The sequence below is a fragment of the Poecilia formosa genome, unplaced genomic scaffold (assembly GCF_000485575.1).
Source record: "Poecilia formosa unplaced genomic scaffold, Poecilia_formosa-5.1.2 Scaffold29, whole genome shotgun sequence".
Classification (NCBI taxonomy): domain Eukaryota; kingdom Metazoa; phylum Chordata; class Actinopteri; order Cyprinodontiformes; family Poeciliidae; genus Poecilia; species Poecilia formosa.
The window spans coordinates 2,946,918-2,959,345 of NW_006799968.1; positions in this window are offsets into that span (position 1 = coordinate 2,946,918).

The following is a 12,428-nucleotide window of genomic DNA, read 5'->3' on the forward strand; positions in this document are numbered from 1 at the left end:
GCGGGGCATCCGGTTGGAGTTTCCGTTTCAGTTCCACACGAGCCGTATCATCAAACCCCGCCGCCAACGGATCAGCTGCGTCGTATAACGGCTGTGTAAATTCAGCTTTTTTTTGGATGTTTTCCAGGGAGAATGGCATTTATTATTTTGTCATCTGTTTCATTATGAATACGAGTCATTTGTAGCATTTGCTCTTTTTTTATATATTTTTTTTGCAATCTCTAATTAGATTAGGAAAACAAAGCGGGGAAGAACGAATGGCTAAAAGCAGCAACACGGCCGAAACCAAATTAGAAAAATGACAACGTGATTCAAAGGCCTCTGGTGTGGAACGGTTAATGAACTCAGCGCAGTCGCTGTGATAACCGCAGAGCCGAGGCCGGGCGCACAAAAACAAACACAAACACTTTTGACTACAGATCTCGGGTAAACACTGCAGTCTGGGCGAGCTGGAAAACACGCTCTCACCCCAGTAAACAACTTCTCCAAAACATGTTGCTCACAAACAGAGCAATATGTGCTTTTTGGAGAGAATTAGAAAAAAAAAAGAGAAAAGAGAAAAAGTAAAAAGACTTGCAGTCATTCTGGCTGTTATATGGATAAATCCTTTTCCATTTCGCATTTTAAGAAACATCGCTCTGTCCTCTAGGCTTGAAAGTCTGAATATTTGAAGAAGCAAATAAGCTGGAAAGAGCAATAAGGCAGCCGAAAGAAAATATCTGAAGTCTTTTTATTTCCTTACTGTTACTTACTGTTGAATCAGCGAGCCAACAAGAGAAGCAGCTGTGCTTTTAAATCCAAATACCTGCATCCAAAATCACGGATGTTTAACAGATTTAAGGGTTTGAATTAATTCCTGCTTATGACAGTTTGACATTTTGGATGTAAACGTTCAATGAAGTACTTAGTAATAACGATTACTTACAAACCAATGTTAATAAGAAGAATGTAAAGTACATTACGGTAACAACATTTAATCACGTTTTCATTTCAACAACGCTCCAGTTAGTCGTTTCCATCAGTGCCAAAGTTCAGTGGGGTTGACCTGACATTAGTTGCAGAGCAAAAGCTCCAATAGATGCATTTCTATTGCAAACATTTGCAAATCTTTGTCTATGCTTTGCTGATGTTGACCAAAAAAGAAACAAAAAACAATTTGGCAACTGCCGTGTTTCCATCATAATCCAAAATCACACATGAATACGTTTGCTCACACGATGAGTCATTAAAAATCGTGGCAGCGACGGATGTAAACAGCTATATGAGGCATATTCATAGTTCAACCACTTATTCAAGCATTGGAGCTACAAACCTCTTCCAGTTGGGAGCGGCTACGTATGCCGTGTTTTGGGAAAATTGTAGACGGTGATTTTAGAGAAGAGTTGTGGATCCAACCTGTTGAGATAACATTTTATGAACTGAGAGCTCTGGTGGAGCTAGAAAGCAACAAAAACAATCTTCTTCCCGACGTCTTCTTCACCTGTAGCAGCGTCCGTCTGTAGATCAAAAATATTTTTACTTTGATTGAAAGTAAATTTCTGTCTTCCACTCAGTCTATGTTTATGTATGTGACCTCAGTAAATAACGTCCATCCATTTACTGAGCCACTGGACGTGAGGCTGTGTGAGTAAGAGGTGATGTAAGAGACTCCAAGGCCAAAGGTAAAGTAAGAACATCGTGTTTGTTCTGGTTCTGCCCTGGGGTCTCCTCCCAGTACCCAGAAAACCTCCAAGTAGAGGCAGAACGATCGCAGGCCAGAAACACCTCAACGCACAACTTTCATTTTTCCAAAGCAGAGTATCTACTCCAAGTTCTGAAAACCTGGCCTGTTTAGAATATATAAACACATATTTTGGTGCTGATGGACCCCCCCCGTCCCACACTGATTGAGCAGATTTTCTCTTCACATAAACACCTTGGGGCTCAATAATTCAGTCACTGGAATCACTGGAACAAACCATTTGTCTCTGAAAGGCTGCTGTCAAGTCAAAGGTAAATGAACGCGCCCTGACCTTGATGTCACAAAGCAAGCCATCTGTAAACGCCACGCCGGCGTCGGCCCAGCCCGAAGCAGAGCGTCTGGTATGAGTGGACACACGGCAGAGTCATTTTCCTCTGGCAGCAGCAGGATCTTTGATGAACATTGACATCAGTAGCAGACCTAATCAGTTACTGTTCGTACAAATTAACAGGGAACTGCCAAGTTGCAGCCTTCGGTATTATAGCTCTGGGTCGGCGCCAGCTCGCACCTGAGCAGTGGAGAGATGAGATTAGGACAAAGGGAGTAAATGAATCTGGGGTGTAATGAATCTTAGAGGATGTCTCGCGTTTTCTGATGGATTGAAGTTGGAAACTGTCGTGTAAACGCATTAACAAAAGGGCGACGGTGATATTCAGGTTGTCTAAATCAGGTTTTTTTTTTTATCTTTTCTTCAAACTTTGGAGAGCAAGGATTGCACAGATTGAACTGGGTTTTAACTCACTGAATGTTTGTCTTAAATTTACACATTGACTGGATTAGCTTGGTATAGAAAGAAGCTTAAGGGTCAGGTCAACTGATGAACCAGGTCTGCTGACAGGTCCTCTGTTTTTTTTCCAAACATGCCCGATCCCTTCCATTGTGTTTGGGCGGCAACTTGACCTTGAATAAGTGACAAACTGGCAGTAGAGCCTCCACAAACCCAGTTCTGTTTCCAGTGCTGCAACTTTGACATAAACTTGTCCGAGATCCAACAAACTCGTGTCGGCCTTTAACTGGGCGAGAGGAAAAGCCGAGCAGGGACCAACTCAAGGTTTTCAGAGGCCATGTTTGAATCTCTGGAGTTTATTTCACTTTGGTCACCAAATTGTTCCACAGTAACGAAGGATGTTTAATATCAGCGGAAGTAGATTGGATTTCAGGAACAAATGTGACACACGTTTAAGTCAAGTCAAGTTTATTTGTATTAAAAAGTAGATCAATATAATTTACATTACAAAGTAAAGTAATAGTGTGAAAACAGTGCAGCAATCAGTGCAACTACAGATAAAGTAGTTGACTGACTTTAGATTGTTCTTCTTTAGGTCCAAAGATAATAACTTCATTTTAGTCTAATTTAAATTCAATGTTGGGTTCAAACTCTGAAAGAAGAGAGAAATTTCTTCTACAAGAGCAAGAACAAGGTTCTTCCTGTCGGGGGTATTTCATACTTAAAACCTTGCATGTGTCTCACATTCACTGCTGGACAATCACTTCATAATCTGCCCAGATTAGGCGACAAGAACAAGATGCAACAACAGAACAAAGTCACGTTCTTCTTTCACCTCAGGAAGTGAGAACAAATTTTTCTGCTGCAATGGAATATGTTTTGGCCTGTAATAAAGAAAGTCAGCAAATAATTTATAATTAGTGGTTTAAAACTGTTCATATTCTGTATGGTCTAGTCTGTGCATAAAAGTTTCCTTCAAAGAAACAAAAAAGGGTAAAGTTCTACGCTGATGACTTTGAACTGTTCTACTTGAAGATCTGAATGTAAAATCTAATAATAATCAAATTAACATTGAAACATGCAAAAAGCTTATCAGCAATTATAAAAAGGTTGAGCTTGCTTTAATAACATTAAAACATTTTAAGCATGCCATTTTTAAGTAAAATATTTAAATACACTTTTTATAAAATATATATACTCCTATTACATTATTTACTCTCTTTTGAGTGAATTCTGTTTCATTTTCTATCAACTCTGTTTGTTAATATTGCAGCGGTTATAAAAGGCAGAAAAGCTGAAGACAGTGAAGGAAATGTAAATAAAAAAGAATGAAATTACCCAGAAGCATCAGAGTCTGAGCCCAGTTTGGGTTCCTGCATTTTGTGGTGCAGCTTGAGCAGATGGCTCTCAGCAGTTTGCTTTGGGAGGACGGTAGCTCGGCAACATCCTCAGGGACGTCAGGTTGTACAGGTGCGTTTTCATCTGTAGTTATTTTTACCAGGTATTTGGGGAGGATGGAGAGAGGGCTGGACAGAAACACGGCCACCGCACCAGAAAACGTGGTTCAAAAATGCATTTTATATATATGTATAAAGTAGAATATCAAAAAGAGGAAATGTTAAACTGCTTCTCAAGTACGGCACCCTGCGAAGCTTTTTCACATTTTGTCCAGTAAAAATCATAAGTTTCATTGTTGTTAAGATTTTCTGTGATAGAACATAATTTTTTTTTTCCTAGTAAAAATCTGAACAGTGTGGTATGAAGTTGCATTTAGCCTTTGCTCTGACACAACGAAAAAAAAATTAGTGTAAATAAGTCTCAAAGATTATCTTAAGGTGATTTTTAACATTAACCCTGGACAATGAAAAAAACTAAGGAATCTTGCTGCAATGTTTAAATCCAACTGTATGGACAGCATTCCTATCGAGCTTCCACAGTAATTGGTAAATAAAAAAATTATAATTAGTGGTCAAAAAACAAGCACCTAAGTTTGGCTAAATGGCCGAACTCAAAAGTCCAATCTGTCGTCTGATCAAATGAACCGTGCCGACATGGTTAATAATCATACACTAAGAGTTTACAGAGTTTTTATTTACTTCATTTTAGGCATTCAAGCACATCAAACACTTTGAAAATCTAATATTTCTTGAAGGAACATAACAACTGAGGAGGGCCCAAACCAGAGCCTTGGAGAACCTCATAAGTTAGTTCGATCTAAAATAACGCGGTTTCCGTTTCTAAGAGGTCCGATTGGAACCACGCCGAACGGTTCTGGAGATTTCCATCAAACTGTGAAGTTTATTAATTAAGGTGTGATCAGAAGCAGGAAAGGTTGCAGAAAAGTCTAATGAGACGGAAACAGTAAAGTGTCTGAGTCTGTCCTCATGATGCTGGCAGGCAAAGCTTTCTCAGCAAAAACACATCAGTAATTTGAAACAAATTATTCAGTTGGTTGAGCAAAACTTTTTAAGTTAAATAAAATTCAGAAATGAGTCAATAGTTGTTTGCCCAACGGCGTTCGAGCTGGGTTTATTAAAAATAAGTTTAGCCACAGCATGTTTAAACTTGCAGTATGTAACTCTTATAAAAAAAAAAATAAAAAATTGTTTTTAGATATTTGTTGAAATTATCAGTATAAAATAAGACAGATAATCTGTGTAAAAGCTGGTTCACCACAACGAACCAGCTGCAGCTTTTTTTCCACAGATTATCCCCGGCATAACCGTTTTAATAAATTTGGAACAAACATACTTTTATACATGCTGCAGCTTTAAGAGCGATAAGAACAGCAATAGATTGATGCGACTGAATATTTTTTACAATGCAGGAGCCAAAAAGAGGAGAAAACTGACTGAGGGTCTCATGTTTTTTTTCCCAAATGTCCTTAAAGTTTACAAGTGGGAAGGAAGACTGTGATTATGCTTCCTTCCCAGATCGATAAACAGAAGAATACAGAAAGAGCTGAAATGAAAAATTGATATTCCTAATTTTACTCTCAAAGGATGTCAGAAAGTTGTTAGAGTCAGACTTTGAAAATACAGATATGAGCCGAGCTTTAGTGGGAAATTAGATCTGTTATTTAGCATCAAATAAAAAATGGAGTTGTTTTTGTTTGAGGACATATGCTTTGAAAGTAAGCAGCGCTGCAATTTTTATCATCTCGTTCAAAGACACTCCTTGAAGTGCATTCTTTGAAGTTCCAACTTATTTTCTTACCACAAATGCTAACATTTATCCGATAACTGGTCCCTTTCTGTTTCACAGCAGATTACAGGACGGAACGAACGAGTCAGGATCATTTCCATCAACTAAGTCTCTCGCAAATAACGCATAAAAACCACAAACCTCTGACTGATTAACGAGCCGTCTCTATGACTTTAATTTAAGAGGAACGGGATCAACATCAACGCTGAGAGAAGCTGCAGCTGTGGCCTCTCACGTGAATCCATCCGACATGTAAATGGTTCATTTTTTAGGCCTAATGAGAACACAAGCTCCGGTGAATGAGCTGTTTTATGAGGGACCCCAGAAATATGTTGTTCAAGGTAAAAGGACTCAATTACAACCGTCTCCCATTCAATAAGTGACACGAAAACATCAGAAAGAAAAAAGTTGGTCATACTGGGGGATTTATGAGCTACAGGACAGTAAAGCACAGTCTGGATGGACGGACGTTAAAAATTAGTAAATGGATAATTCTCCCTTATTTTACAGATATAAATATGTTTACTTCAATTTCATTCAATTCAAGCTAAAATAATTGCTATTATGGATCCCAAAGGGAAACTATATGCTGATGCAACCCATTTCATTCAAGTATCTTTTAAGAGTCTCTGTGATAACAGTCAATCTCGCTTTGAATCTGAAGAAGCCTCTGACTGAAGACTGTTACTACATGACAGATTCATGACCATCATGACATGCTAACAGCTCAGTTTCTTAGCAGCAGAGATGATATTTCACAGTGATATGACACAATCAGTTTTCTTGAAGGTGCCGCTAATCCGTCACATTTGCTTTTGCCACTCTTCTTTGAATCTCCAGTTGGCTGTTGGGTCAGAAAGCCGGGTTCCAGTAGAATCCTCCATTTTCCATTAGGATCAATGGAACACCTTGTTGACACGGTTACACATCATCTATCCAAAAGTAAAAATGTAAGGGCAAAATTCAAACTATGAATAAAAGTGTACAGAAAGAACAAATAAGAACAGGAGGCAGCAGAACTATTCCAACATGGCGCCATCATGAGCGAAGCGAATCCAGAATGAAACAAGACCAAAGCAATGTCTAAATGTGTCCAAAGAAGGTTCTATTAGCGCAAAATGTCCAAAGACAAATGCATGCCACACATTTCAGAAGTTACAGTTATAAGAAATTCAGAAAACGTTTCCAGCTCACGGTTACGCACCAGTCTGTTAGTCTGTCACATAAATGCTCAATGAAACACAAACATAGTTGTAGAGTGACAATAACTAAGACACTTAAATATAGAAAACATATATTTCTATCCCTCTTTTTATCTTAATTTCAGACTACCCAGATGAACGCCACTCAGTCCATTTGAAGGGTTTGGGTGGCGAAAAAACATCCATCTTGTGGGATTCTCCAGCTTCCAGGAAATGTTTTTTTCATCCTCCTTCATTCAACACTTCCTTTTTATCCCCTCTTTCTTTCTTTTTTTTAAGCCCTACATGTCATGTCTCTTTCATATGAAATTAGGCTTTGATGAATATTGTATGAAAAGGAACCTGCTTCCAAAGAGACTGACCTTCACGGCTGCTCCGCCGCCGTCGTTTGAAGTATTGTCAAGTCCTGAGAGCTTACACGGGCACTTAAGCTAACACAGGTAGGAAGAAAAGGACTGCAAAATATTTAACTAACATTGCCTTGATTTGAAAAGGCTAGCCGCGAGGCACAACAGGAAAAGGGCTTAATCACCGGGATGGTGGTATTTGAAACAGCACTTTAAATGCCCTTTCTACCTCGTTCCGTATTGGGGAGCTGTCTGCGTTTGTCCAGTTAGCTGCTTTGCTGTGATAAAGGTTAATCTGTCCATGTCAGATATCACAGTATAATGGCTGTCTTTGGATTAAAATAACAAACCAGCAGAAACCCAACTAAAATGGTCAAATGCACAAACACACACGCACACATTTTTTTTTAATCAGTTTGCTTTTCTGACCGTCCTTCGTTGCCGTGGGCCTTTTTAAAGGGAAATGTGACTCGACTTAATTTCCCCTCTTACTGCCTGATAGTCTCCGCACTGCCAGCCAGCAGAAGAGTTTTAGGTAAATAACTACTGACTTTTTAATCAAAGACACCAGAGCTTATGGCTCCACCTTAACACACATGCCTGAAACATCTGGATAACCAGATGCTCGTTTTCGCTAATCCGATAGCCCCAACCCCTCTACGTTTCATTTGGCGGCGCCTCAAACCTCTTTGATTCATCTCTGGCGGCAGAGTCTCGATGTTTGGCATTTCCAGTGCTGGGTAAGCGCTTTTAAAGAGCGCTTTGAACATTTCAAACAGGTGAGGACTTCGGCAAATGCAATGTAGAGGAACCTGCTTTATCGCCGCGCCGATGCCTTCTGGCTCGTGGCCTTCGTGACGGTCATCAGAGCCATTAAGGAGTTTTCGTTCAAAGCAGCAGAATGGCCTGTGAACAGGAAGTGGGGTGGGTTTTTGTACCTGGGCATGATTTCACTCTGGTGAGAATTAATGCGTTTCCTATTTTTTTTTTCTTAGCTATATTGTGAAGGAGTTGGAGCTAGCTGCCTGAGCTAGCTCACAGGTGACAGCTAACCTGTAATTACATAGGAACCGAACGCATCATCAACACGCCAACCTTCAAAAGGCAGACAACTCTTCTGTCTGCATATGGAGCAGCTATTTGAAAATTACATGGTGGCGTATTTAAAGGGACGGTATTGTGTGTTTTGAAGCCGAGTAGTGCAATTTTATAGCACAATCAAGTAACTTTGTTACCTTCACTTGTTAAAAATGTGCTGAATATATCAAATATAATTTAAAAGAAATTTGGAGGAATCAAAGCAGAACTCCAGGTAAAAACTGTAAGGCAAAACTAACTTACAGGTAACTTTTCAGCGACATACAGGAGCTTGGTTTAAGTCGATAATTCTTTAATATTGATAAATATGTATTAGTTACATTGGGAGATTATTTCACTAATAACATGGAAGAAATGTCTTGTTATAAGAGAAATAGTCTGATAATTTAACTAGAACTTTTTATTGATTTAAAACAAGCTCCTATATCTTTCTCAAAAGTTGCTTGTAAGTTAATTGTATCGTATTTGAGTTGTACTAAGATGTTTTCAAACTCTTACAAGCAATTTTGGTCTGGATCAAAATGACTTAAAATATTTGAACCAGTGTGAAGAAATATAACAAACTCATTGATTGCTTGGAAATGACATTGCCCCCTATTCCACTTCGTTCGATCACTTCGACATCTCTGAGGAATAATGATGGAATAAATTAAATCCATTCCTCTCATAGGTCAAGGAGTGCAAGAAACGTCTTGATTTTTGAGCCAAAAAAAGAAAAAAACAAAGAAAACAATCCAACCCGTCCGATCCATCAGAAGAAGAACAAACATATGAAATGTGAGTCTGAACCCTGAGCTGCTGGACAAATATTTTTCCCCGTGCCGAGGAGATTCTGTGTTTACACCACAGCCGCAGGTGACAGTGATCACCGGCTCATTTGCTCTTTTGAGCATGTCACTGACACTTCATACTCAGGGTTTATTGGAACCAGCAGCCTGTTAATATCTGCCACTCTAAAGGAGGGGAGAAAGGCTGCAGGCTCCACTGACTGCACACGGTATCCTTCACTTCCCTTCAGTGCAGAAAAACGATAAAGCCTCGATTGCAGCAGGTGACCAGGATGATTGCTGCTGTAGAGCCAAATCAAAACCCCGGCACAGGATAACCTTTAAAAGGGAATCCATGATGCATGCTGGGAACGTGTTGTGGAACAAAGGATGCAGTCTGACAACAGCAGCCGATCACTGGAACATGATTATATGGTGAAAGGAAGCGTTTCAAACTAGGGTTCTTAAATAATGTGGAGCAAAATAAAAAGAGAGAGACTCTGTCCTGCCCTGAGAAGACGCAAGGTAAACAGAGAACATGACACCAAGTTGAAGGTCCAACCCATCGCATCCATCCCATCTAATGTCTAAAACAATACACTGCTGAAGGTTTAGAATTTAAATCAGGCACTGTGACGTTTTAGAGTATTTTCTTTTTAGAATATAGCATGCAAAAAACGTAATTAGATTAGATTAGAAGAAATTAGGGAAGACTGAAGTCCAAAACCTTGAGTCAAACTTTGAGTGTTTAGAGTTTGTGTCTGAGTATAAGCCAAAGACTTTGGTTGTTTTTTTGTGACTGTGGTGCGATTTATATCCAAATCTGAGACTTGAGCTCTGGCACATTCATGCTCCAAGTAGGTAAGAGTTAAAGGTGAAGGTTTAAAGCACTTTTCTACTCATACCAACCACTAGAACCACATTCACCCAGTCAAAATCATCGAGCAAGAACACGTCAAATATGTGCCTCAATGTTCCACTTAGTGCTAATCAAAGGCAAGTCTAACCAGGTGGGTTTTTAATCTAGATTTAAAGGAGCTTGGTGTTTCAACAGTTTTGCAGTTTTCTAGACGTTTGTTCCAGATTTCTGGTGCATAGAAGTTGAACGCTGCTTCCCCCATGTTTGCTCTGCATCTACCAGAAGATCCGATTGGTCTGGAACAGCAGATCTTTACTGTATCGTGGTGCTAAGTCGTTCAGCGACTTATAAACTAACAAAAGTATGCTAAAATTTATTCTCTGGGAGGCAGAATGGTCTGATGAGGAACCTTTGTGGTTTGTAAACTTCAAAAACTTTGAAGTTTACCTTGACACCAGTAACCGGCCCATGACTGATCCCAAATACTTTCCCAGGCTGGTCTACTGGGAGGTGAGCGCAGCGGCTCTTGGCCTGGCTTCCCGTTTGAAACTTGGGCCGCAGAATGTCTGTTAGGGCAGCCGTCCAAACTCCAGCCCAATCAGGCCGAATGCCATCGCTCTACAATGTCAGACGGCAAGCTGTCGAGCTCAAGAAAGCTCTGGCACCCTCACAGCCAACACGCAAGACCGCCATTTGAAATGGAAACAAAACGGCCAGCAAATTAAGATGGAGGGAAGTGGAGAGCAGCTCTCTCACTCTAAGGCTCGCTGTGTGGTCTCCTTTAGAGCTGACATAATGAAAACGACATTACGACACTTATCTGAAGAGCTGCAAGTCTCTGTATGTAGACATCAGAAGCAGCAGAGCACTTAACCTTCCTTTGTGCCTCCTTTCCTCCCGTAGCCTCCATGTCACACTGCCGAACGCCTGACTGAAACGAACGCTCAGGGAATCTGTCATAAATCGTGAGATGGACTCTCTAGAGATGCCGCCGTTCTGGGATGTGCTACGTATTAGGAGCTGCGTTCAGCCACCCGTGTGGCACAGTCTTTCTCCTGCACTTGTTTCAGAACCACTCGAGTGTACTTTCCCAAAAAACTCAACCTCGTCTAATCCGCACAGTTAGTCTCCTGATGGTTTCCTTCAGCAGACGATAAGATTGGTTCCCATGAGGTAAATGTGATGTGTAACAATGTGGTAAGGGAATATTTGGGGAGTGGTGAGAGAGGAGAGGAATGTGATCAATAATCCTGCTGGTTTGGTCTGCCGGGTTTTTGCGGAGCTCATTTTTATACGGATAAGCACCGATTCTTCCCGAAGGCATTCAGACTTAATGTCTACAAACACGTGGTTTGTCTGATGAGCCTCCCAGTAATGCGAATAAGAGTCTAATGTCAAGTCCTGCAGAGTGGAAAGTCTTTGCCAGCAGTAGCTGCATCTCCATTACAAATGTGTAAAAAGCGTTGACACCAATGTTGGAATAAAAAAGAACAACTTCTCAATTTTGGTGTTTCCATCTCTTTCCAAGAGACACAAACAGACGTTTGTTCACACGACAAGCTATTAAAAATATATAAATATATGTATCGCCGTCCTCCTCAAACTACTTCCTGAAAACAGTGTTTCCGTTGCAGTTTTGTGAAACAAAACCAATTTCGATTTGGCCAAAAAATCCACCTCATCCTGGTGGAAAAACGTTTTACTGAAAAATGTGTTGTTGTTTTTTTATTTTTGGATTTACCGTGTTTGTATTAAGGAAATGTATTTTCTAAATGTCACATTGAACAGCTACAAGGTCAACGCAGGCACAACTATTATCCTGACATCAAAGCCCCAAGTGGGATCAGACACACTGGATCTTATTGCTCTAATGAAGCTTTTTAGCTCTAATCTAAACCAATATAAACTGTTTTCCTGACATGGGTAAAAAAAAGAAAGGATGTTTTTTTTGAAGAAGTTGGAACTGCAGTTCATACGGATGAAATTGTCAATAAAGTTGCACTTACTGCATATGTTTTGATGGCACACAGCTCAATTTGACGGGATTATCTGTTGTTTTTTTTTTCAAACAGCCTCTGTGTTACATTTAGATCTTCTGTGCATTGAAAGAAAATCCAAAATACCTTTCAACCGATTCTTCCCTTTTTTTAAAGTCTCTTGTAAGCTCTTTTCTCCCCCGACCTTGCAGCGGCTCACGCTGGGTTCTTTGCCTCAGACGTCCTCGACCGAAACAAAGAGAGGCAGACACAAGTACAGAACACAGACGAGAGAAAAGGGAAAACAAAAAAAGCAAAGACAACACTTCAGAGCGTTCGTCTCCTGAACGGCTTTGGCACTTCATTTGTTTTTACCCAATTACAGTAAGTGGCGTGCCCAAGGATTATGAGGGGCTTTTGAAAGGCAATGAAATGATCTGTCCTCTGGTGTGTGTGAGAGCAGGGTGTGGATCTGAGTGACTGTGACGCCTCTCACTGCGGCTAACC